General features: G+C 40.7%; 1 protein-coding gene across 4 annotated transcripts in view; it reads left to right on the plus strand.

Annotated features, from left to right (window-relative positions):
• KHDRBS2 (KH RNA binding domain containing, signal transduction associated 2) overlaps positions 1 to 25,567 on the plus strand; it is a 718,314-nt gene that overhangs the window by 316,263 nt on the left and 376,484 nt on the right. The gene's annotated exons all lie outside the window — the stretch shown is intronic.

The following is a 25,567-nucleotide window of genomic DNA, read 5'->3' on the forward strand; positions in this document are numbered from 1 at the left end:
CGTGTAGTAGTTTTTTTTTTATTGTTTTATTTAGGATGGGACGAAAGGGGGGTGATTTAAACTTTTATATTTTTTTCATATTTTTAAAAACATTTTTTTTTACTTGTGCCATGCGTCAATAGCCTCCATGGGAGGCTAGAAGCTGGCATAGCCTGATCGGCTCTGCTACATAGCATACAGATCGCTGCTATGTAGCAGAAATGCAGGTGTGCTGTGAGCGCCGACCACAGGGGGGCGCTCACAGCAGGCCTGCATCAGTAACCATAGAGGTCTCAAGGACCTCTATGGTTACCTTCCTGATGCATCGCCGACCCCCGATCATGTGACGGGGTCAGCGATGACATCATTTCCGGCTATTATTCCCATAGTCCTAAATCAGGCAGGCTGAAATCACTTCAGAGAATCAATAACATACATATTCAATTGTGAGACTATCACAAGAGAAAAAAAGTGAAGAAAAATAGAATAATATTAAAAGTACAATATTTATTTAACAATAATTAAAATGGTACATAAAAATACACCAAAATTGATGTCGAGAAAGACAGGGGGGGTTGGTAAACAAGACAAAAACAAGGGGAGACGGGTCTGCACAAAACCACCAAAAGTTAACACTGTAGATATAACTAAAATATCACATGTGGATTGATTGCTAGTGATATACCCGCATATAAGGTAAGGCACACAGAGCTCATGGGTGCATACCTCCGGAAAATTGGCCTAAAATTGGGAGACAAGGAGTATCTCTTACTGGGAAAAAAAAAAAAAAAAAAAAAAAAGGTGCTATGGCAGGGTATACATCTAAAGCCAGTAGTGCAATTCTGCTAACAAACTGGGAAATAAAACCCATTACAGGTGGCCTGAGGAAGCGATAAATTCCAATCAGAGAAACATCTCCCATAGATGGTCAGTTACCTGAGGTATAGATGACAGTGCAAGTGGTGCCTGATGCAGGTGGTCAGGAGCAGCCCGGTTCCCCAGCGCCCCTGGGGCGCTGGGGAACCGGGCTGCTCCTGACCACCTGCATCAGGCACCACTTGCACTGTCATCTATACCTCAGGTAACTGACCATCTATGGGAGATGTTTCTCTGATTGGAATTTATCGCTTCCTCAGGCCACCTGTAATGGGTTTTATTTCCCAGTTTGTTAGCAGAATTGCACTACTGGCTTTAGATGTATACCCTGCCATAGCACCTTTTTTTTTTCCCAGTAAGAGATACTCCTTGTCTCCCAATTTTAGGCCAATTTTCCGGAGGTATGCACCCATGAGCTCTGTGTGCCTTACCTTATATGCGGGTATATCACTAGCAATCAATCCACATGTGATATTTTAGTTATATCTACAGTGTTAACTTTTGGTGGTTTTGTGCAGACCCGTCTCCCCTTGTTTTTGTCTTGTTTACCAACCCCCCCTGTCTTTCTCGACATCAATTTTGGTGTATCATTTCCGGCTGCCCGGTCGGAAGCGCCGGTTAAATGCCGCTGTCTGCGTTTGACAGCGGCATTTAACAGGTTAATAGCGGCGGTTGAATAGCGATTTCACCCGCCGCTATTGCGCGCACATGTCAGCTGTACAAAACAGCTGACATGTCGCGACTTTGATGTGGGCTCACCGCCGGAGCCCACATCAAAGGGGGAGACACGACATGCGCCATACTATTACTGCGCATGTCGTGAAAGGGTTAAAGAAAAATCAAATAAAAAGGGACAAACAACATGAAATGACACACACCATACAAGAAAGTGCACACTACCTCCACCGTATAGTCTCTGACCTGTACACCTACTTACCTGCGGAGGTTGGCACCCTATCAAAGAATCTGTATGAGAATGGCGCCCACGTTCAATGACGACTGACCCTACTATCCTGGAATACCCTAATGATAAGTGACGGATAGACAACTTTTATATCAAGGGACATGAAGACAGTTTTGTATATTATAGGGACTATCAGAGAAAAGAAAATTGGTGTATATAAGGTCAGTGGAAAGGTGACTCGCCATGCCTCATTTATATTGACCACTGGGATTTGAGTTTATTAGGGCCTCCCAGGGATAGCCATCGTGGCACAGGGGCGCTATTTCCGCTGACCAGTAGGGTGCCAACCTCTGCTGTACAGGCAGGGTCTAGCGCAGGTACAGCTCAGACGGGTTGTTCATAATTTTCTAATAAATATAACATTTCTCATTATCAGGCATGGTGAGTCACCTTTCCACTGACATTATATACACTTATTTTACTTTTTTCTGACTGTCCCTACAACATTCAATACTGTCTTCAGGTCCCTTTGTGATATGAAAGTTGTCTATCCATCACTTATCATTAGGGTATTCGAGGATAGTAGGATCAGTCGTCACTGAGTGGGGGCACCATCATTCATTGATTTTTCATTAAAGGTTATTACTTTTACCAGTCAATATTGATTTTTTTCATGTTAGCTACTTCCAATAGAACCACCTATATACAATTTTTCTATCAGTATTTATAAGCTAAAACCAGATGAGGAATAATCAATTGAAACATATCATATAAACACAAACAACTTCTGCATTTTTCTCCCACTCCTGGTTTTGGCTTAGGCTAGGGTCACATTGCATTAGGGCAGTCTGTTTAGCGCATAGCGCTACGGACTGTGCTAACGCAATGTCCCAAAAGGGATCGCGTTAGCTGATCCCGCTAGCGCAGATCCCCGCAAGCAGCATTCGCGGTCTGTCACTCAAATGACGGCACATCGCTAGCGCACGCCCAATGTGGGCGTGCGCTAGCAATGCATTCGCCATTACAATCAATGGCGGCATTAACGGACTACGTTACACCGCGTTATGCCACTGTGTAACGTAGTCCGTTAAACGGGGTCACATAACGCAATGTGACCCTAGCCTTACAAATGCTGATGTGAAATGCTGACCAAATACTGGTAGTGTGAGCATAGTGTTTTTAGTTTAACAGGGGCAAACATTCAGATTGAGGTTTCCTAGTAGTAGAAAACCCCTTTACTTACTTATGTGTCTGTACCTGAATCATAATAGTGTTTTTGACCACAATATCACTCATATATTAGTTTACCCTATTGACATTTCATTTCTACTGGTCCGGTTTACCTGAACGCAGCACTAGATGGGATGGGAGCTATCTGCAATGATGTTCTCAAAATTCAGTATCACTGTTCTCTGCCCTCAAACCCACAACTCTGTTAGAATGTCTAAAGATCTAAGTGAAGACTATAATCAGTGCTTTACATATGCTCGCTCCCCATATTCTCTCAGTCTCAGTACTGTGATTAATCACCTGCATGAGCTGGCCACGTTTGGACAATCAGCTCTGAAATGTAATCATTTAGTAAAGGCTCTTTCACTCTGTTTTTTGGTACGTGTGTTATCCATTATTTTTACAGATAGATCACTAACCCATGACAATCAATGTGCCCTTTTAAATTACCGTAATTTTTTTTTTGCAGGCCATATGTCTGGAAATAAATTGCAGCCATAACCTACTTTGAGATCAAATGCGTCAATGTAAGTCATTGGCCCTATGAAAAAATAAAAGGGTAGGACATGGATGCATGAAAAGAATAAAGATTTAATAAACAAAATACTCAAATTTGCTTATATGTTCCAGAATAAATAATGGCCCTAGGTATTTTCAAAACAAACGCAATTGATTCTGTGAACAATTATTACGCAGTTTGTATTTTTAATGATTAATTTTATTATTGAACAGCTAGAGTCAAAAAGCTAATAAACCTGAAACCTGAATATATAAGTGAGGCTTTGTCTTTCTTAGGAGAATATCTATGTGTACATAATAATTAGAGAACTATTAGCATGCAGAATTATTATGCAACAAAATGAAAAACGGAAATGTTCTCATCTCTGTGTATTTTCACCTGTTAGAGTCATAAAAATTACCAAACATCTCAAAATGCAAAAAGAAATGACATTTAAAAATATAAATATAAGTCATAAATAGTGTTGAGCGATACCGTCCGATACTTGAAAGTATCGGTATCGGATAGTATCGGCCGATACCCGAAAAATATCGGATATCGCCGATACCGATATCCGATACCAATACAAGTCAATGGGACATCAAGTATCGGAAGGTATTCTCATGGTTCCCAGGGTCTGAAGGAGAGGAAACTCTCCTTCAGGCCCTGGGATCCATAGGGAGGTGTAAAATAAAGAATAAAAAAAAAAAATATTGATATATTTACCTCTCCGGCGGCCCCTGAACTCAGCGCGGGTAACCGGCAGGCTTCTTTGTTCAAAATCAGCGCTTTTAGGACCTGAGAAACATGTCCCGGCTTCTGATTGGTCGCGGGCCGCCCATGTGACCGCCATGCGACCAATCACAAGCCGCGACGTCACCGCAAGCTATTAGCGTGCTCATTTTTAAAAATGAGCGCGTTAATGGCTTTGAAAGACATAGCGGCTTGTGATTGGTCGCGTGGCCGCGACCAATCACAAGCCGCGACGTCACCGCAAGCTATTGACGCGCTCATTTTTAAAAATGAGCGCGTTAATGGCTTTGAAAGACATAGCGGCTTGTGATTGGTCGCGTGGCCGCGACCAATCACAAGCCGCGACGTCACCGCAAGCTATTGACGCGCTCATTTTTAAAAATGAGCACGTTAATGGCTTTGAAAGACATAGCGGCTTGTGATTGGTCGCGTGGCCGCGACCAATCACAAGCCGCGACGTCACCGCAAGCTATTGACGCGCTCATTTTTAAAAATGAGCGCGTTAATGGCTTTGAAAGACATAGCGGCTTGTGATTGGTCGCGTGGCCGCGACCAATCACAAGCCGCGACGTCACCGCAAGCTATTGACGCGCTCATTTTTAAAAATGAGCGCGTTAATGGCTTTGAAAGACATAGCGGCTTGTGATTGGTCGTGTGGCCGCGACCAATCACAAGCCGCGACGTCACCGCAAGCTATTAGCGCGCTCATTTTTGAAAAATGAGCGCGTTAATGACTTTCAAAGACGTAGCGGCTTGTGATTGGTCGCGGCCACGCGACCAATCACAAGCCGCTATGTCTTTCAAAGCCATTAACGCGCTCATTTTTAAAAATGAGCGCGTCAATAGCTTGCGGTGACGTCGCGGCTTGTGATTGGTCGCGGCCGCGACCAATCACAACCCGCTACATCTTTGAAAGCCATTAACGCGCTCATTTTTAAAAATGAGCGCGTTAATAGCTTGCGGTGACGTCGCGGCTTGTGATTGGTCGCGTGGCCGCGACCAATCACATGCCGCAACGTCTTTGAAAGTCATTAACGTGCTCATTTTTCAAAAATGAGCGCGCTAATAGCTTGCGGTGACGTCGCGGCTTGTGATTGGTCGCGTGGCGGTCACATGGGCGGCCCGCGACCAATCAGAAGCCGGGACGTGTTTCTCAGGTCCTAAAAGCGCTGATTTTGAACAACGAAGCCTGCCGGTTACCCGCGGACTCACCAGGGGCCGCCGGAGAGGTAAATATATCAATATTTTTTATTTTAATTCTTTATTTTACACATCTCTATGTATCCGATACCGATACCCGATACCACAAAAGTATCGGATCTCGGTATCGGAATTCCGATACCGCAAGTATCGGCCGATACCCGATACTTGCGGTATCGGAATGCTCAACACTAGTCATAAACCTTCCACCCATGGAGTTTGTCAGTGTCTTAATCTGTTGACGGTTAACTGTTTGGGCAGCACCAATCACAGCATCACAGACACTGAGGTGACAATTTTCCTTCACAGTAAATCTCCCATTTAAGAAGGGCAAACAAGTTCTCAAAAGAGTTTAGGTCAGATGAGGAAGGGACTATGTTGTTATTCTTTAATCTTTAAGTCCTTTACTGGCTGCAAGCAATGGAGGACTTTGATGCATGTGATGAAGCATTATCCTGCAGAAAAATCAATGTTTTCTTGAAAGATGCAGATGTTTTCCTGTACCATTGCTTGCAGAAAGTGTCTTTTAACAACTAGCAGTGGGTTTGGGATTTCATTTTGAGATTATATTGAACATGAAAATGTCCAACTACCTCATCTTTAATAATGCCAGCCCATAGCAGTACCCCTCCTCCACCTTGCTGTCATCTAAATTGAAGAGGGATCTCTGTATGTAATTGATCCATCATTGGGCCCAGCCATCTGGTCCGTCAAGGGTTAATCTCGTTTCATCAGTCCATATAAACCTAGAAAAATCTGTCTTCAGATATTTTTTGGCCCAGTCTTGTTTTGAAATTGGAGTTGGCATACCCCTACACTCATAAAGGCTTTTCACAAAGTTCAAAGCTATTAAAAAATTATAGGTATGGTCATCCAGTCATCCATAGACTATTAAAGGCAACAACTGGCGGGCTTCATTCAAATATTGAAGATTAAAAACACTTTATCTGCTGCTGTCATCTCCCGGTGTGGAAAAGTCGGGGATAATCCAGGTTTCTTAATTTTTTTATCAGAGTGAGCCTGTCAGCACTGTCTGTTAGGACTCCCAGATGGCACTTAAAACCCACTCATACAAGATGCTAGTGGCAAGGCAATACATCATCTCCAAAGCATAAAGGGACACCACATACCAGGTGTACAGCTTTGAGACCCAATAGCTGAAGGTCGCAGAGGAATTAGGGAGTGTGGTGGTTTTGTCAGCTAGCTACTGCTTGGCCATCTTTAAAAACTTTTCCCTCATTATAAAAAATACCCTGTCGTCAGGGCCTGGACGCTGGGAGGGTGCCATGAAATTGACCCAGGCCTTTGACAGTGTAGCCCTGCCTCTGCTGTACCTGATGTGTGTCTTTCGCCTCTCCTCCTTGGTTGGGCAAGGAATCTTAAATCCTGCCGCTAGCGTTGTCTGATGGGAATTTTTTTCAACATATTTTGAACAATGGCCTTCTGGTATAGAACCATTTTAGTACACCTCTCTGCCTCAGGAAGGAAATATGCAAGGTTCACCTTGTAGCATAGGTCTAGCAGGGTGAACAAACAGTGCTCTTTTTTAGCTAAGATGAATGTAACACAAGGGTCACAGGAAATGCAGTGGTGCATAAAGTCTGCCATTGGTGCCAAGGTCCCTACAGCCAACACTTACCTATCTCCTCTACCTCATTTCCCTACTTGGCCTCAGAAACGTGATGTGGCTTGTGTGGGTACTAGTCTATGTTGTGCTATCAGCCAGCTCCTTTACCGCTTTCTCTTCCTCAGCCTAATTTAGTGGTGGTCGGGTTTCAGCCTTAATTACTGTGGAAAAACGGGGTCAGTGGGTGCTCTCGTCCGCTGGCCTGGCTGCCTTTAACAAGACTGCATGGACCAGGGCTCATACCACTTAACGTCCGCTCTATCTCCCAGTGGGCAATATACTACACAGACAACACAGGGTTAGGGTAAAACAGTGTGGAAATCCTTTATTGAACCACAACACCCAATAGCAAGCAGAACAATCCCATTTATTACCCCAAGATGGTGCACATTACAGGCTCTCACCCTTCCACTGACTCGCTGGATAATGGTAGATGCTATGTCCGAGCTCCGAGGCTCGCTACTCCACCTATAATATACACGCAGAGAGGAGGGAGTAGGGAGATAACCGAGAGCAGTCCTGTGTTCTTTTAGCTGTGTCCGATGTACCCTCAGCTTAGATCCTGTAGAGTGACACCAACCAAAAGAAAAGAAGTCTCTTTTAGAGACAGGGACAAGGGGTCATCCTCTACGTCTCAAGGAAAGAAGGTTTAGGCATAATAACAGACGGGGGTTCTTTACTGTAAGAAGAGTGAGACTATGGAACTCTCTGCCGTATGATGTTGTAATGAGTGATTCATTACTTAAATTTAAGAGGGGATTAGATACCTTTCTTGAAAAGTATAATGTTGCGGGGTATATATACTAGATTGCTTGATAGGGCGTTGATCCAGGGAACTAGTCTGATTGCCGTATGTGGAGTCGAGAAGGAATTTTTTTCCCCAAAGTGGAGCTTACTATTTGCCACATGGGTTTTTTTTGCCTTCCTCTGGATCAACATGTTGGGGCATGTTAGGATAGGCTGTGGGTTGAACTAGATGGACTTAAAGTCTTCCTTCAACCTTAATAACTATGTTACTATGTTACTATGTTATACCCGAGGCATGTGATCTATTTTAGATTTACCCAGTGTCCTTCAGTTCACCCTCTCAGCTTTTCCCTATCTACCTTTGAAGTCAACAAACTGGTTACAGAATACAATACGCAATTAGCATATCAGCACACAATAAACACACACTATGTGCAGGTCACTATTACAGACTTAAGGTACCGTTACACTAAACGACTTACCAACAATCAAGACCAGCGATACGACCTGGCCGTGATCATTGGTAAGTCGTTGTGTGGTCGCTGGGGAGCTGTCACACAGACAGCTCTCTCCAGCGACCAACGATCAGGGGAAAGACTTAGGCATTGTTGAAACTGTCTTCAACGATGCCGAAGTCCCTGGGTAACCAGGGTAAACATCAGGTTACTAAGTGCAGGGCCGCGCTTAGTAACCCGATATTTACCCTGGTTACCATTGTAAAAGTAAAAAAAAAACACTACATACTCACATTCCGATGTCTGTCACGTCCCCCGCCGTCAGTTTCCCGCACTGAGTGTGTCAGCGCCGGCCGTAAAGCAGAGCACAGCGGTGACATCACCGCTGTGCTCTGCTTTACGGCCGACGCTGACAGTGAGTGCAGGGAAGCTGACGGCGAGGGAAGTGACAGACATCAGAATGTGAGTATGTACTGTTTTTTTGTTTTTTTTTTACTTTTACAATGGTAACCAGGGTAAATATCGGGTTACTAAGCACTGGCCCTGTGCTTAGTAACCCAATGTTTACCCTGGTTACAAGTGAACACATCGCTGGATCGGCGTCACACACGCCGACCCAGCGATGACAGCGGGTGATCAGCGACCAAAAAAAGGTCCTGTTCATTCCCTAGCGACCAACGATCTCCCAGCAGGGGCCTGATCGTTGGTCGCTGTCACACATAACGAGATCGTTAGCAGGATCGTTGCTACGTCACAAAAAGCGTGATGATGCAACGATATCGTTAACGAAATCGTTATGTGTGAAGGTACCTTTACACAGTATGTTAAATGGTATATCAGTTTGCAAGTCTGTCTTCTTGACCCACCAGAAGACATAAACACTTAAATCCACAAGCCAATATACAAATAAAAAGTAAATTCTTCTTGGTTTGCAAAAACTATGTTGTCTGGGAATTTAAGATCCAATCTGGTTTCTTCACACTTACCTTGTCCATGTCTCAGAGCACTGAATACCTTGTACTTCTGGGGACTCCAGGGAGTTAGCAGTTCTGTAATATGACAGCACTGGAGGATAATGGGTTCCAGGTCACTTCATGTTTGATTCTTCTCAAATCTTTGGCAGTTAATGTACATCCTTTTTTCTCAACACGTTTTTTGCGACTCTCTTGACTATTTGCAAAAAAAGTTTGATGGTTTTGTGATCATTCTCCAATATGTTAGCAATTTCAACAATGCTGTATCCCTCTGTAAAACTTTAATAATTGTTGACTACTCAAAGTCAGTTAAATCTCTTTTTTGACCAATTTAGCTTGAGGAAAACAAGCAGCCTAATAATTATGCAATTGTTTTTTACATTAGGGGTGGGGATTTAAACAATGATTCAAACTGGCAATGGCTTTCTTTTTATGCTATTTTATTACACTTTTTTATGTATTTATATTTTCATTTAGTCACACATGGTCTCCATCATAGGGTGTTAAAAGACATAGGGAGAGCATTGCAAAATAATAATTTTTGTATTTGATTTGCACTGTAACCGGGACTAACATATTAGCACCAGTTACAGGGCAATTTCAGCCTTTTGCTTGAACTGCTGAGCTGACATTGGTCTATTAGGACACATCAGATCTGACTCATTTATGACAAAACTTGTTCAGGACTGTGTAAACAGTGATCAGGAAGGCAGAGATGGTAATAAACCTGCTCAGTGGGGAGTCTGATCATTTTGAACAGCCATCTCCCCACCCTTGCAGCTGTACAATCTGCATGTATCTGCTTACTCAGCAATGATGTTCTAAAACATCATTGAAGTGTAATAAATGGGCCACTTTTTAAGTTGTTAAGTCCATAAATAATTAATGTAACTTGTTTAATTTTAAATGGTATATAGAGGTTGCAGCACAAAGACACAATACATTGAGGATGTAACAAACTGCTGTGACACATGTACTGTATAGTTGTGAAACTTGTCTATCTCTTTTTTTCCCAAACGCCATGGCAACTACAGATGGCTCTACAGAAATTCAATTCTGATGAACGGAGAAATCATCAAGACCATATTCCTTGTAAATTGCAACATACTGTGGGAACAATTATAGTGAAATGATACTAGAATTGTTGGAGGGCTTTCTAAAAGGTTCCAGGTTTATTGCTGATAAACTAAAATGCTTATATTGAAAGGCTTAATCATCACTGGCACAAATTCTGCTGCTGTTTATTAACTATTTTATTGTAACTTTACCCTAAAGGTTCTTTTTTTCCTTAAAACAATTTTATGAAAAACTTAAACTATACCAAAACAATTGTATTTATTTTGATATGTTTACTTTCTGGTCTTGAATGCAATTTGAGGGTAAAAATATACCCCATCGTTATTGTTACGTTTATATTCATTGGCTGGGTATCCTTTCAAAATTGCTGTGCAAAATGTAAGCCAGTCTCATAATGTTCACATTATAGCACCCTTCTGCCAAGTACATTTCTCCAGCTGCCCAGTCAGTCCTGATGAATATACCATAGCTGTAGAGAAAGACATGGACCGCACATCCAAAATTCATACATCGATCTAATGCTGCTAGTCAAACATTTACAAAACTGAACATGAGGTTCTTAGTTTAGTCTGATTAGTCTGTATGAAGCCCACTGCCACGTCATGGTGAACCTCTCAGTGGGTCCCTAACCTAAAAGGTTAGGCACCATATGCTAAGCACCACCAAAGCATCAGTGCACCAGCAGTGAGCACGTCCTGGTTCCTCAGAGCACCCATGCCGCAAGGCAAAGCCCCATGGCTCCAGGCCACACCACCCCACATGCACAACAACCAAGCAGCAATGGCCACCACACAGCACCAACACCAAGTGACTAGATCTAAACTAAAGTCAATCCTGATGCCTGTTGGGGATGAAAGTTTCTCTGCTTTCTAAATTTCTCATTATACGACATACCATTCTAAATGTCATATCAAGTAAAATCACAATAGGATGCTTCAGATCTGAATATTTATTTTTGGCACTTCAGGCAGATACACTAACTCCTATAGAGGTCAGTGGCTGAAGGGGAGCTATTTCTCTATGTATTTGAAAAATAAAAATAAACAGATTTAAAAGGATATTCCTATTATGTTCCAATATGTTGTATACCTAAGGCTACTTTCACACATCAGGTTTTTTGCATCAGGCACAATCCTGCAAATGTTGGAAAAACTGGATCTGTTTGTGAAAAACTGATGCGACGGATCCGGTTTTTTTTTACAGATCCGGCTAGCATACCTAGATTATTGGATAAAAAAAATTTGGAGCATGCTCAGTTTAAAAAAATGGAATCCGGCATCGGAATCCATTATTTTCCGGATTCGGCACCTTCTGGCTCCCATAGACTTCCATTCTAGCAAACAGCCGGAATCGTCAGATCAGACGCTTCCGGCTTTTTCGCCGGAGACAAAAAACGTTGCTATGGACGTTTTTTCAAGAAACCATAAACTGCAGATTTGCAAGATCCGGTGAAAACCGGATGAAACGCAAGGTCATCAGGCACAATCCTGCACTAATACAAGTCTATGGGAAAAAAACGGATCCGGCGGCAACATTCGCCGTTTTTTTGAAAATTAGTTGGATTGAGCCTGACGCTGAAAACCTGATGTGTGATAGTAGCCTAATTCATAAGCTTCTGTCAAGGTCCTAACTTTGAGACCTTGCAGATGTTGATAACAAAAGGTCAAAGGTCCATTCAACATTTCATCTACATGGTGTCTTTCTGGAAAACACTCACAGTTTATTGTGGTAGTGGAGTACACACCAACTAAAATAAAATAGCCAAAAATTGTGGTACTAATAGTTAAAATATAACCTTTAATTAGATGATGTAAAAATATTGAAAAAAGACAATTATAATAAAAATAACCTAGAGGGAAAACGTCCCTACTTCATCTCTTATTATTTCTCCTATCTTATAGTGGATGTTGGCACCCTCGACCTGCACAGGTGGCGCCCCGCTCACCGAAAGCTCACCCTTCTTTCTCTAATAAACCCTATGAGCAAAAGGGATAAGATTAGTCAAAAGATTACTTCTGCCAATTCATGCATTGGTTTTGCTATATGATGTATAGAATATCCCATGCTTTCCACCCATGCTTTCCACCTGAGAGACATTTTCTCATTGGTATATGAATAACAAAAGACTTACTGACACTTCCAAGCTAGAGTGAACAGGTGCATACTAGGAGCAGCCACCTCCATATACAATATACAAAATAAGTTGCACTCTGTAGTGCTAAAACATGTAGACATGAAATATATGAAATGTGAATAGCAATACTGCTCTGGATAATAAGATAAAATTAGGATGCTTAGTACATAATTTGGCCAATTCATGCATACCCAGCAGCCAATAACTAGGCGGTCTCAAAACTGCTGGGAACCAACGTGTCTAGTGTGACCAAGCACTCCAACCTCCAGCGTGTGGTGGTTTTAATTACAGCAGAATCTTACCTACCCATAAATTCAGGCTTTAAGGAGAGGTATCCACATTTTCCCAGAAATTCAGACTTCAGCCTAAGCGAGGTATTCACACTAGATACTTAAGGTACTGTTACACTAAACGACTTACCAACGATCACGACCAGCGATACGACCCCTCCTGGGTCACTTGTTATGATCTGGTGGCCTAGGAGCAGCATGAGACGGACTCTGGAGAAGGTGGTCCCTGTACTGACCGCAAACCCTGAACCTAGCAGCGCAACTAGAAGTAGCCGTGGGGGGTACCTAACACTCCCTAGACCCCTCGGCACAGCCTAAGATCTAACTACCCCTAAAGACAGAAACAGGAAACCTATCTTGCCTCAGAGAAAATCCCCAAAGGATATAGCCCCCCACAAATATTGACTGTGAGAGGAGAGGAAAATAACATACGCAGATATGAAATCAGATTTTAGCATAGGAGGCCATACTAGCTAAAAAGAAAGAAAAGAACAGAGTACTATGCGGTCAGTATAAAAACACTAGAAAATATCCACCGCAGAAAATACGGATCACCACATCTGACTAAAGACATGGGGGGTATATCTGCATCTCCAGAGAAATAGCTAGGCTGCAAAAAATCCTTCACAGACTAAGCTGGACAAGACAAAAACATGAAAAAGCAAAAACAAAGCCAGGACTTATCTTTGTAGAAAAGCATAGCAAACTGGAGAGACCAGCAGGGAAGTGAATCCTTCCAGAACAATGGACAACTGGCACTGACTAAAGGATCCTGCAAAGCTATATACCCCAGTCAGTTTTGCAATTAGTAGATACACCTGTCCACTCCTGCAGTCCAGGCACAACTGCATTACCCTCTACAACCACCGGAGGGAGCCCAAAAGCTGAATTCACAACAGTCACTACTGCGATCACAGAAAATTTAAAGGATCTGAGATCCCCCATATGCACCTCCCTGACAAGTCTAGAAACGGGTGTGTCCCTAGTATCTCTAAAGTCACTTACATGATCTCCCATTCTTCTCCTAAAATCCCTCTTAAGGTACCTTCACACTCAGCAACTTTACAACGAGAACGACAACGATCCGTGATGTTGCAGCGTCCTGGATAGCGATCTCGTTGTGTTTGACATGCAGCAGCGATCTGGATCCCGCTGTGATATCGCTGGTCTGAGCTAGAAGTCCCGAACTTTATTTCGTCATCAGGTCGGCGGGTATCGTCGTGTTTGACAGCAAAAGCAACAATGCCAGCAATGTTTTAACATGGATCTAACAACCAGCTACAATGATAAGTGAGTTGCCGTTACGTCACTGGATCGCTCCTGCATCGTTCTGGTGTTGCTGTGTTTGACATCTCTACAGCGACCTAATTAGCGACACTCCAGCTATCGGCTCATTGTCTATATCGCTGCAGCGTCACTGATTGTGACGGTACCTTTAGCTTTACCCATATAGTTGTAGGGACAAGAGCATTGAAAATGATAAATAATACCTTTCATTTTGCAATTTGCAAAATATCTATTTTTATATTGTAGTCCTGTTCTTACACTTAGGAATTAATTGCCAACTTTAACAAATGTGCAAAAGTTTCAATTGCCACATGTAAAGGTCCCATTTTTCTTTGAGTACTATACACAACCTTGCCCCTCACAGATCTGTCCCTCCTAAATGTTATATTGGGGCTCTCCAAAAGTAAATCAGTTAAAATGGTATCTGACTTCAAAATGCCCCAATATCTCTCCAATAATTTCCGGACTTCCCTAGAGCAATTGTCATAGTACTCAATCACACAGATCAGGGAACACCCCATGTCTTTCTCTGTTGGTCTTAACAAGCTTATCTTATCCCGAGATGTTGCATTCTTAAAGGCCCCATATAAGTACTTTCTCAGGATACCCTCTTTCAAAAAACCTCTTTAATTGCTTGCATATGAAAAGCTTGCATTGAGGAACAGTTTCTCCGTACTCTCAGGATCTGCCCCTTTGTAATACCCCTCTTAAGACTACGCATATGATGGCTGTCCCATCTCAATATATTATTGGTGGAGGTCGGTTTTCTGAAAATCCTCATCTGGAGATGTCCATTTAAATATTTTGTGATTTTGACATCGAATAAGTTGATTGAGCTCGAATTACATTCCAATGTAAACCTCAGTCCAATGTTATTGATGTTAAGTTCTCAGACAAAATTATCAAAGGAAATCACCCTCGTCTCCAAACACCATAGTGTCCTCCCACCAGCCAGGTAACCTCTAGTGCAAAACAGTAGAGCATTGCTCTACTGAAGTGAGTAGCCCAGTGTTGTTGCTCCTTGTTGGTTCAAGTGGTCTTTCATATGTACTGACTATGCTTAACTTTAACCTATTGTTAATTATCTTGGCTAGAATGATGGTATGTCCCATGCAACTGGCAATTCGTTTTAGGTGTCAGTTTTTCTACCTCAATCCGCTCTATATTTAAAGGGTTTATCTGGCCTTAGGCTACTAGTCTGCAGTCACACTATGTGACTACAAACTTGTAAATCCTTACAAGGTGTGTGCCTCACACTGTGAGGATGCTCCGGTTCTGGCAGCAGGCATCTGATTGCAATTATGGGATCTGTGGCCATTTGCCAACAAGACAGGTGCAGCCTTGCTCAATGTAAGTGTATTGTGTGAGGCTGGACACAGTCACATGACCGCCTGCTCCAAGTGCTGGCTTTGAGGAATCCTCACAGTGCGCAGTGCTTGCGAATTGAGGATTCACAAGTCTGCAGTCACATAGAGTAACTGGAGTCTTTTAGCTTAAAGGGGTTTTCCCATGAAAAAAGTTAATTTTAAAGTTGATTTTAATTAATAGATCTTGGAATCTTAATAACTTCTACAATTGGATGTGCTTAAAAAATGTTCCTGTGCTGAGATAATCTTATAAATGTGCCCTTGCTATGTACTGTGTAATGGCTGTAAGCAAAAACGATACTTACAAAAACAATCAGCATGGCACCATATAGGTAAATAAATGATAGAAAGTGTAAACATTAATCATGGCAAATAGCCAGCTGAGTGAAGAGGACTATTTAATACGGACTAATCGCTAAACAAAACACTAGAAAAAAGACATGGCAAAAAAGCCAAGAAAAACGACCAAAACAGTCCAATATGCATATAAAAGTGAAAAATACTTTATTAATACATAATAATAAGCGACAAAAAAGCCATCAGGCCAAGAGATGACATGCAATATATGAAACCAAAAAATGACAATGGTGAAAACAGCAGGTGTGCACACATGCAGGAACCACACAGCACAAAAAATGTATATATGTATAGATATGAATAAATCTCCCCATCACGATATGGCGGTATAAGAGAGGGTGCCAAAAAGGGGAATCTTCACACAACTAGCAGAGTGAGTAATGCTCTGAAAATCAGAGCAACATAATGTATCAGCGCTAAGAATAGACAATTAACATATCAAAAACTAATGCTTTACTTGTGGATGGCACCAATGTGGGGGTTCCTGGGATGTGTGCACACACCCCAACGCACGTTTCGGATACTATCCTTCCTCAGGGGGCATGTGTAATGGCTGTGTCTGACCATGATGGAACATGGTCTGCACATACCACAGTTCATGGGCAGGGAAGAAAGCAAATGAGAGTATACAGACAGGACAGCAGGGGATAAAATCTGATTTTCTTTGTGAGGTGAAGCATTTTCCTGCCTGTTTTTTTAAAAAAAAATGTTTTACCTCAAAGAAAGAATTATTTGCGATCCCATGCTGGAATGTCTGAATACTCACTTGTGTCCTCCTTTGCCCATGAGATGTGATATGATCAGACCATGTCCCTGCATGGTCATTACACTTGAAGACACAAAAGAGCACAGTAAAACCAACAACACTGTGTTGCAAAAAAATCACAGTAATCAGCAAGTGCAAGTAAAAAGATGTAAAAAACAGGGTATTTGGTTGATCCGTTTTTTGCAAAAAATGTGTACTAAGCTGCTCCACCAAACGTCAAGGTATACCCATATAGAGCAGTCCTAACTGATGCATGCAATCCCTATCTGATGTATTTAAAAACCTGATCATCTGTATATTACCTGTATGAGCAGGATTCAGAGAGGAAATGTCTATGTGGACACACAAAATGGAACAGCTTTTGTGCAGATCGCCCACAAGGAGTGATGGACAACTCCCTAGTCTTGTAGACACAAGAGAACAATTATGGAAACAAAATGGTAATGGTCATTACACTGTACACAGAAGGGGCAAATTTATAGGATTATCTCAGCACAGGAACATTTTTTAATCACATTTTTTTAAACACATATTTCCTTATAGATTGTAAGCTTGCAAGCAAGGCCGTCACTCCTCCTGTAACTGTTGAAATGTGTTACATTGTATTGTTTGTATTGTCTGTACATGTCCACGCTTAGTTTGTAAAGTTTGTGTTAGCACTATATAAATAAAATTGACAAATGGAAGTAAAATCAGCGGCACTCACCAAGTTGAAAGCAAAGATTCAGTCCTTTCTTACACCATTTGCGGTGTGTTCGAGACAGGTGGACGTGCATGTTCAAAGAGGCATGCACATGCCTTCTTGAACCTGCACGTCCAACTGTCTCTTGAACACACCGCAAATGGTGTAATAAAGGACTGAATCTTTGCTTTCAACTTGGTGAGTGCCGCTGATTTTACTTCCATTTGTCAATTTTATTTATATAGTGCTAACACAAACTAAGCGCGGACATTTGTTTATTTTGGATACACATGGATTTTTTTCTCAGCTGAGCACCGTTTACCTGTTGAGTTTGGCTGCCATATTTCAGTAAGAATAGGGGACTAAAATCTACAGTGGTGATTGAAGTTTTGCTTTGGTGTGGTTCTGCTGTTCCTCTTTGCATATAAATAAAATTATTATTATTATTATTATTATTATAAAGATATGCAGTTGTGGAAACTATTATTATTCCAAGTTTTTTTTTATTAAAATCAATTTTGTTCATTGGACAACCCATTGAAGACCGGACAACTCCTTTAACCTGGGAATAAACCCCCGGAAAAGCATGTATTACCAAAGTCCCAAAACCATCAGTATACCAAAACCAAAGCTTATGTTAAAGAAGGTTTGGTTCTTTTCTTGGTTCAATCAGTGACTCAAAACATTAATTTGCAAGTTGACATTTTTTTAAACCTTCCTACAGTGTCAGAAAGATAATGTATATGTGTAACTTAGTTGTTCTGTTACGTATTTGCGAGAACCCTGATTTAAAAGGGAGTTTACATAAATCCTGCCCATGAGTAGGTACTATTGTTCTCTTTGATCATTCTCTGGATGGCCATCGGTCACTGCTTATTTTACTAGTTGAGATGTTGGTAAGTATAGCATTGCGAGTTCCAAATTTCAGATCAAAATATTAGAAAAATTATGTTGGCAATCTGATAATATATCTATAAATCTATATTTTGTTTGTTAAATGTATAATAAAATTGTCACTGATACCAGTAGTTTATACTGGATAGCGACCTGTGAAATTTATATCCCTAAAATCTTCAATTTCAGTTTTTCTTATATATTCTTAATTATTTATAGCATACATTTACATTTCTGCATATTTTTTAATTATAAACTGTTTAAGACTCATGAGGGAAGTGATAAATTATTTTAATTGTCTTTAATGAGAAGGTGTCGTGAATTTTTTCTTGACAGAAATAAAGCAACATTTGCATTGCGTTAATTTCCTGTTTGTGATATACAACAGGAAAGAAATAGGTTACACTAGAGACAAGACATAAGATTTCTTAAATGGGATAATATGAGTATGAATTCTCAGTTTGCACTTAGGAAATCATTACAGCTTACTTTGCTTTATTGAATGTGGAGCATGTCATGCATTCGCTTCTGATCTACTATTATACACTTGTGCAAATTATGGTCTCAATGTAGATATCCATTGGAACAAAATGGAATTTACAGGTCTTGGACCAAAAAACAAAAAAACTAAATAAAAAAGTGATGTCGATCTATATAAGCAGATGGCAATATTTGCCATATTTAATACAAAGTTTGCCAAGTGTTATCTGGCAATAGACTGAGACCTAGGAAAGCATACCAGTAGTCCCTCTGTTGTGTAAAAAGGAAATTTACAAAAGTGGAATTTGAATTATACCAGCAAGATTTCCTACTTTAAAGGTGCTCTCCAGGATATAAGGACTCGGAGAGCAGCGTTGCTGTTCTGGTGGTCCTCACCGACTTTTGTTATCTACCATTGTAACGATTGCAGTCACTCACTGACTTAACTGGTGATGTTGTTTTTTGTAGTACAAGACCACAGAGGCAATTGGTTGTTTGCAGCGGTTATGTGAGTAGATACCACATAATTTCTAAAGGTAATCAAGCAGTGTCCATCAGAGACGACTTAAGTGGAGGTGGAAATTAATACATTTTTATTTAAATTGTTCCCTGATGTTAGCAGAAAAATGATTTTTTTTTACATCCCCAGGCTTTAACCATTGATGGAGAATTTAGTGCATCCTAAACATTTTTCCTCCAAGGGTTGTCTAGAATTAAAAAATAGGCTTCTCCACAAGCCCGTCCATAGGTCTGTATTTGGTATAGCAGTTTAGCCCCATTACCTTTAGTGGCATGAGATATGCCATATATACTCGAGTATAAGCCGAGATTTTCAGCCCATATTTTTAGGCTGAAAGTGCCCCTCTCAGCTTATACTCGAGTCATTGTCCCAGGGGGTCGGTGGGGGAGGGGGAGTGGCAGCTGTCAAATCATACTCACCTGCTCCCGGTGCGTCTGCATGTCCCTTCTTCTCTGGCACCCGCAGCTCTTCTTGTGTTCAGCGGTCACGTACCGCACATTAAAGTAATGAATATGGACGCGACTCCACTCCCATAGGGGTGAAGCTCATAGTCATTACTTTAATTAGCGGTACCAGTGACCGCTGGACACAGGAACAAGCTGCCAGCATCAGAGACCATCGGAGAAGCTGCCTGGGACCGCAGTGGGAGGGTGAGCCATTCGATATTCACCTGTCCCCGCCGCGTGCTGCTCTGTCTTCCGTGTCCTCTGGCTGTAACTTTCAGGTCAGAGGGCACGATGACGTGTTTAGTGTGTGCGCCACCCTCTGCCTGAACAGTCACTGCAGAGGATGCAGAAGGCAGAGCTGCGCACAATGGTGGAACGGGGACAGGTGAATATCACAAGTGCCAGTGTCCCCGCCTGCTCAGGGCAAGAGGTGAGTATGTCATTATTTTTTTCTAATGGCAGCAGCAGCACATGGGGCAAATGTTTCTATGGAACATCTTATGGAGCCATAATCAACCTTTATACAGCATTGTATTTGGGCATAATATTCTATGGAGCATCTTATGGGGCCATAATCAACTTTTGTACAGCATTATATGGGGCAAATATGTCTATGGAGCATCTTATGGGGTCATAATCAACCTTTGTGCAGCATTATATGGGGCAAATGTGTCTATGGAGCATCTTATGGGGTCATAATCAACCTTTGTACATCGTTATATGGGGCAAATGTGTCTATGGAGCATCTTATGGGGTCATAATCAACCTTTGTGCAGCATTATATGGGGCACATTTTCTATGGAGCATCTTATGGGGCCAAAATCAATCTTTATGCAGGATTGTATGGGGCAAATGTTTCTATGGGGCCATAATCATCCTTTGTGCAGCATTATATGGGGCACATTTTTGTATGAAGTATCTTAAGTGGCCTATCATATACGTTATAGAGTATTATATTGGGCATATTTTATTATGGAGCATCTTATGGGGCCCATCATGAACTTTATGGAGCATTATATGGGGCTCCTGATTCAATATGGATATTCAAAAACACATAACCTACTGATGTCTCAATTAATTTTACTTTTATTCGTATCTATTTTTATTTTTGAAATTTACCAGTAGCTGCTGCATTTCCCACCCTAGGCTTATACTCGAGTCATTAAGTTTTCCCAGTTTTTTGTGGCAAAATTAGGGGTCTCAGCTTATACTCAGGTCTGCTTATACTCGAGTATATACGGTAATACCAGACACCGTTTCTGAACAAATGTGGTGGTGTTTTATTTTTGTTTTGTTTTTTAACAACTTTTCTTTTCAATTCTTTTTGCATTGAGGATCAGTTCCCTTGTTATAAACCTTAGCTCTCTTCTTCATAGATGTGATGATCGTATGACTGTGTTTCAGTAATCATACAGCTTATAGATGTATTAAGAGGACTGTATAACTATGCACATTTTACCCACAGTTACTTAATTGTCATAATCCACATTAGTAGTTCTTTAACCCCTTCAGAACCTTGCAATTTTTTTTTCCGTATTCGCTTTTTGCTAGCAGAACCATAACTTTTTTATTTTTCTGTCAATATTGCTGAGTGAGAACTTGTTTTTTGTAGAGCGAGTTGTACTTTTGGATGACACAATTGATTTTACCATATAGTGTACTGGAAAACAGGAAAAAAAAAAAAGTGCAATTCCACAATCCTGTATTTTTTTTACCATGCTCAATATATGCTAAAACTGACCTGATGTTTTGATTCTCCAGGTCAGTACAAGTGCACAGATACTAGACATGTATAGAGTATTTTTTATTTAAATGATAAAAAAAATTTGAAAGTTTGTAAAAAAAAAAAAAAATGGCACCGTTTTCCAAGACCCTTAGCGTCTCCATTATTCGACATCTGGGGCTAGGTGAGGGCTTATTTTTTGCATGTCAACCTCAGCCTTTTTATTGATACTATTTTGGGGTAGATACAATGTTTTGATTTTTAGTGCAATGTTGTGGCAACTGAAAAAAAATAATTATGGCGGTTTGATTTTTTTTTTCTCGTGACGCCGTTTACCAATTGGATTAATTGTTTTTTTGCTTTGATTGATCGGACATTTTTGAATGCAGCGATACCAAATATTTATTTATTCTATAATATCCCCTTAGTGACAGAGCCAAATTTTTGAAATCTGACCAGTGTCACTTTATGTGGTAATAACTCTGCAATGCTTCAACAAATCCCAGTGATTTTGAGTGTTTTTTCGTGACATATAATACTTTATGATAATGGTAAATTTAGGTCAATATGTTTTGTGTTTATTTATAAAAATATCAAAAATTTAAGAAAAATGTTAAAAAATTATCAATTTTCAAAATTTGAATGATTATCCCTTTAATCCAGATGGTCATACCACAGCAAAACATTAATAAATAGCATTTCCCACATGTCAGCTTTACATCGGCATCATTTGTAAAATGTTATTTTATTTTTTTAGCATTTTAGGAGGTTTAAAATTGTAGAAGCAATTTTTCATTTTTTCAAGGAAATTTACTAAATTTATTTTTTAGGGACTTATCCATGTTTGAAGTGACTTTAGGGGTCTCATATATTGGGAAACCCCCAAACGTGATACCATTTTAAAAACAGCACCCCCTGACATATCAATAACTGCTGTCAGGTAGTTTATTAACCCTTCAGGTGCTTTACAGGAATTAATGCAGAGTGGTATGACAGAAATGAAAATGTGTATTTTTACCACCTAAATACCACTAACTTCTGAACAGATTACTACAGCCTCAGACTCTAAGGCCGCTATTTGGTCATGAATTGCCATGGCAAACATCAGGACCACACAATCATGATCTGAGGGCACCAATTTGGATAAAGAGGAAGCCCCCACACTCTGTTAACCATATATAATGATGTAGTCACAATTTACAGCAGCATCTAAGGGGTTAAACAGATTTGGACGGTGCAAAGACTGATCGTGGCTGATGCAGAAAGTTGTCAGCTATAGTGTACAGCCAACAGCTGCTGGATTGTCATCTGTATGGGGAGGCTATTCTCTTATATGTAAGGTCAGTTAAAATGCGTATTGGCTGTCATTAAGTGGATATAGTAACATAGTTAGCAAGGCCGAAAAAAGACATTTGTCCATCCAGTTCAGCCTATATTCCGTCAGAATAAATCCCCAGATCTACATCCTTCTAAAGAACCTAATAATTGTAAGATGCCATATTGTTATGCTCCAGGAAGACATCCAGGCCTCTCTTGAACCCCTTGTTCACTATCACCACCTCAGGGCTATAGCCTGTTCAGAAATGACCGTACAGATAAGCGAGGGGGTGGGGTGTGTCTATATGTAAAATCGTCCTTAAAACCCATCCTGCGTGATAATATAGGTGAATTTATTGAAAATGTAGAATCCCTGTGGGTGGAGATAAGGGGAGGGGGAAAAAATAATAAATTACTGATAGGGGTTTTTTATGAATCTCTAAAAATAATGGAAGCAATGGAGAATATCCTCGTAAAGCAAATAGATGAAGCTGCGACTCAAGGAGAAGTCATTATTATGGGGGACTTCAACTACCCTGAAATAGATTGGGGAACAGAAACCTGCAGTTCCAGCAAAGGTAATCGGTTTTTGACAACTATGAGAGACAATTACCTTTCACAACTGGTTCAGGACCCAACAAGAAGGGGGGCACTGCTAGACCTAATATTAACCAACAGGCCAGACCGCATAGCAAATATAAGGGTTGGGGGTTACTTGGGAAATAGCGATCACAAAATAATAAGTTTTCATGTATCCTTTAAAAAGATGTGTAATAGAGGGGTTACAAGGACACTAAACTTCAGGAGGGCAAATTTCAAACGGATGAGAGAGGATCTTGGTGCAATTAAATGGGACGATATCCTGAGACACAAAAATACACAAAGACAATGGGAGACATTTATTAACATCCTGGATAGGACCTCTGCACAGTATATACCGTATGGGAATAAACATACTAGGAATAGGAGGAAACCAATATGGCTAAATAGAGCTGTAAGGGGCGCAATAAGTGACAAAAAGAAAGCATTTAGAGAATTAAAGGAAGTAGGTAGTGAGGAGGCATTAAATAAATACAAAAAATTAAATAAATTCTGTAAAAAGCAAATCAAGGCAGCAAAGATTGAGACAGAGAGACTCATTGCCAGAGAGAGTAAAAATAATCCCAAAATATTCTTTAACTACATAAATAGTAAGAAACTAAAAAATGATAGTGTTGGCCCCCTTAAAAATAGTCTGGGTGAAATGGTGGATGAGGATGAGGAAAAAGCCAATATGCTAAATGAATTTTTTTCATCAGTATTTACACAAGAAAATCCCATGGCAGACAAAATGACTAGTGATAAAAATTCCCCATTAAATGTCACCTGCTTAACCCAGCAGGAAGTGCGGCGGCGTCTAAAAATCACTAAAATTGACAAATCTCCGGGCCCGGATGGGATACACCCTCGAGTACTGCAGGAATTAAGTACAGTCATTGATGATAATGTGTGCAAACTGTAAAGCGCTGCGGAATATGTTAGCGCTATATAAAAATAAAGAATATTATTATTATTATATAGACCATTATTTTTAATCTTTAAAGACTCCATAATAACAGGGTCTGTACCACAGGACTGGCGTATAGCAAATGTGGTGCCAATATTCAAAAAGGGGACAAAAACTGAACTCAGAAATTATAGGCCAGTAAGCTTAACCTCTACTGTGGGTAAAATCCTGGAGGGCATTCTAAGGGATGCTATACTGGAGTATCTGAAGAGGAATAACCTCATGACCCAGTGTCAGCACGGGTTTACTAGGGACCGTTCATGTCAGACTAATTTGATCAGTTTCTATGAAGAGGTAAGTTCCGGACTGGACCAAAGGAACCCAGTAGATGTAGTGTATATGGACTTTTCAAAAGCTTTTGATACGGTGCCACACAAAAGGTTGATACATAAAATGAGAATAATGGGGATAGGGGAAAATATGTGTAAGTGGGTTGAGAGCTGGCTCAGGGATAGGAAACAAAGGGTGGATATTAATGGAGCACACTCGGACTGGGTAGCGGTTAGCAGTGGGGTACCACAGGGGTCAGTATTGGGCCCTCTTCTTTTTAACATATTTATTAATGACCTTGTAGGGGCATTCAGAGTAGAATTACAATATTTGCAGATGACACTAAACTCTGCAGGGTAATCAATACAGAGGAGGACAATTTTATATTACAGGATGATTTATGTAAACTAGAAGCTTGGGCTGATAAATGGCAAATGAGCTTTAATGGGGATAAATGTAAGGTCATGCACTTGGGTAGAAGTAATAAGATGTATAATCATGTGCTTAATTCTAAAACTCTGGGCAAAACCGTCAAATGAAAAAGACCTGGGTGTATGGGTGGATGACAAACTCATATTCAGTGGCCAGTGTCAGGCAGCTGCTACAAAGGCAAATAAAATAATGGGATGCATTAAAAGAGGCATAGATGCTCATGAGGAGAACATAATTTTACCTCTATACAAGTCACTTGTTCGACCACACTTAGAATACTGTGCACAGTTCTGGTCTCCGATGTATAGGAAAGACAAAGCTGAACTGGAGCGGGTGCAGAGAAGAGCGACCAAGGTTATTAGAGGACTGGCGGGTCTGCAATACCAAGATAGGTTATTACACTTGTGGCTATTTAGTTTGGAAAAACGAAGACTAAGGGGTGATCTTATGTTAATGTATAAATATATGAGGGGACAGTACAAAGACCTTTCTGATGATCTTTTTAATCATAGACCTGAAACAGGGACAAGGGGGCATCCTCTACGTTTGGAGGAAAAAAGGTTTAAGCATAATAACAGACGCGGATTCTTTACTGTAAGAGCAGTGAGACTATGGAACTCTCTGCCATATGATGTTGTAATGAGTGATTCATTACTTAAATTTAAGAGGGGACTGGATACATTTCTGGAAAAGTATAATGTTACAGGGTATATACACTAGATTCCTTGATAGGGC

The sequence above is a fragment of the Ranitomeya imitator genome, chromosome 5 (assembly GCF_032444005.1).
Source record: "Ranitomeya imitator isolate aRanImi1 chromosome 5, aRanImi1.pri, whole genome shotgun sequence".
In the NCBI taxonomy this organism is placed as follows: Eukaryota; Metazoa; Chordata; class Amphibia; order Anura; family Dendrobatidae; genus Ranitomeya; species Ranitomeya imitator.